Raw genomic sequence first — 7,225 nt, 5'->3', positions numbered from 1 at the left:
GACACATCCATTGGTTGCGTCCCACATGTGCCCCAGGGTGGGGATCAAACCTGCAACCAGGTACCTGCCCTTGACTGGGAATTGAACCCAAGACCCTTCGGCACGTGGGCTGATGCTCTAACCACTTAGTCCCATGGCCAGGGCAGGATTAATCTTGAATTCCATCTATTCCTCAGCAGGATATTGGTGCTCAGGTTTTTGGAAAATGAATGAAAGGGCATACCTGAGTTTAGCAATACTCCTGGTGGGAGGTGCAAGATCCTGACACAACATTAGTAACAAAGAAACAGAATTTCTGGAGGATAAGGCCCAGAAATCAGAATTTTAAAAAGATTCCCAGGTGATTCTAATGTGCAGCCAAGGTTGAAAACCACTGTTCTAAGACCTTGCTACTCAAACTGAAGTTCCAAGATCAAAGCATCAACATCACCTGGGAGATTTTCAGAAATGCAGAATTTTAGGCCCTACCCCAGACCCACTGGGTCAGATTCTGCCTTTTAACAAGATTCCCAGGTGACCTGTATGTACATAAAATCTGAGACGCACTCATCCAGCTCCCCCACACCCAGCCCAATAAGGACAGATTCAGGAGCTCTCAGGTGGAGCTCAGGAACCTGTAGTTTTTATTCACCCACAGCTGATTCCTATTAGACAAGTTAGGAAATCTACTACAGGTGAATATCAATTATAGTTGTGTGCCTCCTAGTATACAAAGTAAAATCAGAGAAAAGTAAGCATAATCAGTTCCTCTGTGGGAAACTAAGCATTTTAAGAATTTTTTCCTGTGGGGCCTTACAAATGAAGCGCAGTGACCCAGTAGAAAATGTTCTGACTTTTTTTTCCTACCAAATGTTGCAGCAAATATAATTTGGTAAATTTCTTTCATCGTTAATAAAAGCTAAAAGTTTAGCATTAGAATAAAGCCTCAGAGAAGGCTGTTAGTCTAAGTCAGGAAAATACTACCCTGCTTTGTAAATACAGTTTTACTGGAGCACAGCCATGATCATTCATTTACATATGGTCCATGGATGCTCCCATACTATAATGGCAGAGGTAAGTAGTTGCAACAGATACCATATGTTCTGCAAAGCCTAGCATACGTATATCTGTCCCTTACAGAAGTTTGCCACCCCATGCTCTCTATATGAATTACCCAGGGGATAGCATGGCTTTCAGTTTTCCACATCTCTTCTCCCAGTGGGCTTCTGAGAGGAATTAGAGATTGTATGGTGATGAAGGTATAAGAATTCATTTTGGTTGGTAAACTGACACTGAAAAATTCTTATTTGTTATGTTTGCCAAATCACATGGTATAAATCAGGGTTCCTCATCCACAGCAGCTTTGGGCTGGATAATTCCTTTTTTAAAAATCCTCACCCAAGGATATGTTTATTGATTTAGAGAGAGAGAGAGAGACACTGATGTGAGAGAGAAACATTGATAGGTTGCCTCTTGTATGCACTCCAACCAGGGATCGAACCTGCCACCTAGATATGTGCCCTGACTAGAAATCAAACCCACAACCTTTTTGGTGTACGACAATCCAACCTACTGAGCCATCAGCTGGCCAAGGCTGAGTAATCCCTTTGTCATGAGGTGCTGCTGTCCCTTGCACTGTGGGATATTGAGCAGTATCTCTGGCTTCTACCCACTAGATGTCAGTAGCAAACTCCTAGTTGTGACAAAGTATGTCTCTAGAGATTACCAAATGTCTCCTAGGGGGCAAAATCACCCTCATTGAGAACTCCTGGGGTAAATGCACCTGTTATGACCAATTTCAAGCTACCAACTTGACGTCACTAACCATAGATGTGGGAAGAGATGTACACCGTCTCACAAGCCAGAGAAAACCACTGGCAGCATCCTGCGGGAGAACATACTTGTACAAGAATTAATGTTGTTGCCCTATTTAAAAATTGAGGTACCTAGCTAGGATCTCCACCTGAATCAAAAGTTACCTCTTCTCCAGAGATGAACCTACTGGCAAAATTGCTTTGTTTTGTTTTTCTTCAGGAAGTGGTTTGGATCCCTCCACACAAAGTTATGTTCCACAAAGCATGGTTGAAGTTATTCTGAACTAGAAAATATACAAAGCAGATGTTACCAGTCACCCAAATGGTTATTAAAAACTCTCAATAATATATCAGTAAAGCACATGGCTTCCAGTGGATTTGGCAGGATAAATTAGCCCCAAGAAAACTGAAAGGCTGGACCTGTTATATGGATTTGGGTTCTGTTTTATTGTGATTGGTGTTTTTGTTTTGTTTTGTTATTGATTTAAATCAATTGACTTTTGGGAAATGTCTGCCAATGATAGTGACATTAGCTTTGGAATTCTTTGCACCAAAACCACTGACAATGGTTAATTACTCAGCCAATTACTGAGGTCACTCTTAGGCCATGACATTAAAACCATATTATCAGCACCCAAGAGGACACTTACCCTCCAGTTCTGGGAGGGAAGGCATCTGTTTTATCTACAGTTGCAGATCATTAGGAATAAGACAATTTTTATCAACCCTGAATTCTTGAGGAATATTAAAATGCAGACTTTGTAGGATCATCAATAACATAGTGTCTATATTGAGCTGGTGATACTTAGAGTGGCAGACCAATGTAAGATCAATAAATGCTACGGTTTTATTATTCTTGCCAGATTTCTGTACAAGTATCATTCTGCACTATGATCAATGTTATCACTTCTGGGATTTCCTTTCCCCTTCCTAGTGGTGATTAAAGAGACCAAAGGCAGTTTCACTCACAGAATCATAAAAATGGTATCACCTTTGTGATAGCCCCTGGTATCATGTGATTGACAATGTAGCTAAACAAACCCATCTCTAAATTCAAGATGCACATACCCACACATGCGCATGCACACTGAACCATCTATAAATTTTAATTTCACCTTCAAGCTGAAGCTACTACTTTTTGAGGGTCTAATCTGATTATTTCTCTTTTTGTGGGACCTTGGCATCTTGTGACATATTGTTAACACTTGCTCACAAGCATTGAGAAGTATCTAGGTGAATCTAAGTGCTCCCAATATCTTGACATCAAGGTATTACTTAAATATCCTTGTCTTCTCCTATAGCAAGCAACCATAAATAAGATATATTTCAAAATATATGTATCAAATTTGGGAAAACTAAAGAATCCCAACTTGAATTAGAGAGTACAACTGCAAAATTAGAGAAATTCTAATTATCATAAGGTGACCTTATACAGTGATTTTTACATGCACTACAGATTAGGATATGATTGCAAGCTCTGCCCCTTAAGCTGGGTGAGTGCAACTCACCCCAAATCCATTAGAAATCACCTTTGTATAGCTTACCTCCAAGAAGTAATGTAGTAAATATGCCTAAAACCCATTTACTCTGAATATAAAATTCTGTCATGGAAACCCAAACAAGTAGTTTCTTAAGAATGAAGCTGGCACAAAGATTGAAGGAAACTACAGCAAATCACCATAAATAAAAAATGTAATTTTAAGGGCTAGAAGGCTTCCCTTTATAAAATCCAAGTGGCTTCTGTTTTGAGTGCATTCAAATTGAATTGTACTTGAGGAGCTAATAATGAAAAGTGTTTGATAAAGATCAGAAATCACCAACAGTAACAGACTGAAAAAATACAGCAAATTAAAATATTTACCTAGGGCTTTAATATGGGTTTTAGAGAAGTAATTAGCAGACCCTACCAAAAAAGTAACGTAAGATCTACGAAATCTGAGGGAGTTGGGAAAATGATTTTTCTAAACATCAGTTGACATCTTTACTTCCATTGTTTCCATAATTATTGTCAATATAGATAGTCAAGTCCAAATTCAACATCTCCTGGAATTTATAATACTCAAATTTTTGAATGGTTGTATCAATCAGGATACGATAGGTTGTATGGTGATAACAAACAACCCCAAAATTTCAGTGACTTAACAAACATTTATTTCTCACCGACATGATCAAACTTGTTGGGTGTGGGGGGGAGGTAGAGGGATGGGGTATCAGCCATCACAATCACTCAGATGATGGAAGTTTCATCTCAACATGTGCTTTCACCATCTTCAGAGAAGCAAGAAGGGAATGTGAGAATTGCACACAACCTCCTGAAGATTCTGTGCAGAAGTCTCCCATGGCACTTCCACTTGCATTTAATTGTCAAAGCAAATCACATGGTCGCATTCAATGTCATGGAGAGTGATGCCAGAAAGGGGAACTGGAATGATGGTAAGCAGCACTAATGAGCACCAAAGTCACAGGATGTACCTCAAGATAAAAATGTAATGGCTCCTTGAGTCACCTCCCACAACTTCCCCCGTTCAGTTAGGCAGAATTCTTTGTATATATAAGGCAGACAGAGAGACTTTAGGTGCCATAAATCCTCATAAACTTCATCAGAACAATTCAAATGTACTGCCAACAGATAAAATCTGAGTCCCAGTTAAATGTTCTAAGGAATCCAACAGTAAAGGGGAGTTTATTACTCAGGATTCTTTAGGCTCCAAGAGATAGAAATTCAACTAGCATGGGCAAAAATGTTGTAACCAAATTCAAAAAGAGCTTTGGCATACCAGGCCTCAAAGTGAGACTGGGTTTCGGGGCTTAACTTCTGTTAGTCCTCCTTCCCTCTGTTTTTCATCTCCGCTGCTCTCTGCTTTGTCACATCTCTTTCTCAATCTGGCTCCTCCAAGCAGGGGAAGGGAAGGGAAATATGACCCCAGGGACCTCTAGGCTTACAACCAGAAAGGAACTGAGAGCTTTCCTCATCAGCTCTACTTAGAAAGATCCTAGGAAAACCACTGAAGTTGCAACACAATCAGATGGGCGCTTTACAAAGACTGCTCTGGCTGCTGTTTGGAGAATAAATTGGATAGGAGCAAAAATGGAAGTACCACTTGACCCTGTTGGTCAGTTCTTTAATGAAATTCTCCCTTTCCTTGCTTTCTGTGACACACAAACATTATGGGTCTCTCTGATAGTGGCTAAGAGACCCTTTAAGTTCATTTCTGTTGTTACCGCAAATTGTCTCGTGGGTTCTTCATTAACTACAAACACGGGGGACAATAACCTGGAGTATTGCTCTTCTGATCCTGAGGCTGGGACTCGAGTGGAACATTTCTGAGACACATCCTGGGATCTCCTTTCCCTACTTAAATCCAAACCTTCTCTCCTGAGCCTGCTGCTACCACTCTGCTCAAAAAACATCCACAGCTCCTTAGGTTCACGGATTTAAACATAAACTTCTCAGGGCCTCCACAATAATGCCTCAATATCCTCTCCCAAGCAGTTTTTCCATTTTTTCCATACACATATAGGTGAATACTTTTTTATAAAAATATTCAGCTGGCCGGTGTGGTTCAGTGGTTGGGCGTGGACCTATCAACCAGGAGGTCACCATTCGATTTCCAGTCAGGGCACATGCCCAGGTTTCAGGCTTTGTCCCCAGTAGGAGGCAGACAGTCAAAGATTCTCTCTCGTCATTGATGTTTCTATCTCTCTCTCCCTCTCCCTTCCTTTCTGAAATTAAAAAAAATTTTTTTTAAGACTAAAAACATTCAGAAGTGTACAGGAAAGCATGCAGCCCTCCCCCCACCTTTGTTCAGCCTCCCCACTCTCCTCTCCAGAGGTGACCCCTCTCACCAGGTTGGCAGGTCTCCCTTCCCTGCTGCAGTGACCTGGGTCCAGGGCAGGGCCACCGTGGTACTCCTGATGTCCCTCACCCACCCCTGAAGATCCCAGGTGGCTGAGGGAATGGTTAGAGGGATCACGATTTTTCAGCTAATTTATTTTACTCTGGTAATAGGCTGGATATAACAGAGGAACTAACGTCTAGTAACCAGATGCGAATTCTCAACGTCCAGACCAGACTCAGATGCCAAAGACATTCACTGGAGAGTGGTGCTGGGCTGCAGCTGCCTCTACATCGAGGTCCCAGGCGGCGCTCTTCCCTAAGCAGCAAAGACAGCTTCGCAGTTCTCGAGTTTTCGGAGGAGCAGTGGCATGCTGACCACGTCTTCATTTGCTTCCACAAGAACTGTGATGACAGCCGCTCTGTTCCATACCTTCAGCTTTATGGGCACTGAGACTGTGAGAGGGGACATGCCCTTGTCCCCCAGAGACCTGACGCTTGCCTCATGGCCCACACATTGGAGAGAGCGTCTTCTGACGAGGCGAGGAGCAGCTGTGCTGCTGTACCCCACACCTTGGCCACCACCGACAGGTCATCGCAGGTCAAAGCCCCTTTGTGTGCCTCTCTTTGTGCGGGTGGTGTGACCCACTGCTGCACTGGGGTGCAAATGCCAGGCCTGCTCCCCTCTTCTGGGTTTGTCTGCATGTTGTAATTGTGCAAGTAAATGCTCACTCCAAATTAGCAGTGTATTTCTTGAAGTTTCATAGTGTGTTTGTGATACTGAAGTATTTGCTTCAATTCTAAATAAAAATTTATATTTTACTTTTTTATTGCTGGTTAAAGGTGATATAGATTATCCTTATACTTAGGACAGGAGTTTCTTGTTTGAAGTTTTGGAAACAGTTTTAGGTCTTAACTTGGAAAGATAGGTGTTAACCTACCCTTCTTTTGCTTTCAAAAATCCAAATAAAAGTGTTTACATCTAAAAATAAATAAATAAATAATGGCCTAAAAAGTTCCCAAATTTAGTGAAAAATATTAAGCCACAGATGCAAGAATGTCAACAAATCCCAAGTAGGATAAACAAAACACAGTTAACAGAGTTCAAAGCCAAAGATGAAGAAACTCCTTATCAGAGTACATTCGGAACTGTTCTGTCGAATGTGGAGGGGGAAGCCCAGCTGGGGAGACTTCAGAATTCCCAAGGCACTGGTCTAATTTAAATAACCTAAACTTAGAGAGGTCATTGGATCCTGAGGTAAGTCCAAGCCCTTTGGGTAAGTAGCAGGTGCTTCCCCTGAAAAAGGAGGACATTTAGATGTTGACAGATTAAAGAACGAAGCCTTAATACTCTCCCCCCAGAACTTAACCTGCCCACACAGCCTCTGAGAGAGCTGGCCAACCACTGCTCTCCCCAGACCCCCATGCCACCCAAAGGCTTACTTTGTGACAAAGAGTAGAGAAAGCAAACATTCCCAATGATCTACTAATTCAGGAAGAGAGAAGGGAAAAGGTGCTGAGCCACCATGCTCAGCCCCTTTGCCCAAGCTCGCCAATAGTCTAAATTACCCCTCTTCTCTTAAAAAGAATGAGAAAA

The 7,225-nt window shown here is 41.8% G+C and overlaps 1 pseudogene; it reads left to right on the top strand.

The window, feature by feature from the left end:
• Positions 1-4,524: 4,524 nt before the first annotated feature.
• LOC102254737 lies at positions 4,525-6,340 on the top strand (annotated as a pseudogene).
• Positions 6,341-7,225: the final 885 nt, after the last annotated feature.

The sequence above is a fragment of the Myotis brandtii genome, unplaced genomic scaffold, assembly GCF_000412655.1.
Source record: "Myotis brandtii unplaced genomic scaffold, ASM41265v1 scaffold13, whole genome shotgun sequence".
Lineage (NCBI taxonomy): Eukaryota > Metazoa > Chordata > Mammalia > Chiroptera > Vespertilionidae > Myotis > Myotis brandtii.
This window is presented reverse-complemented; position numbering and strand designations above follow the sequence as displayed.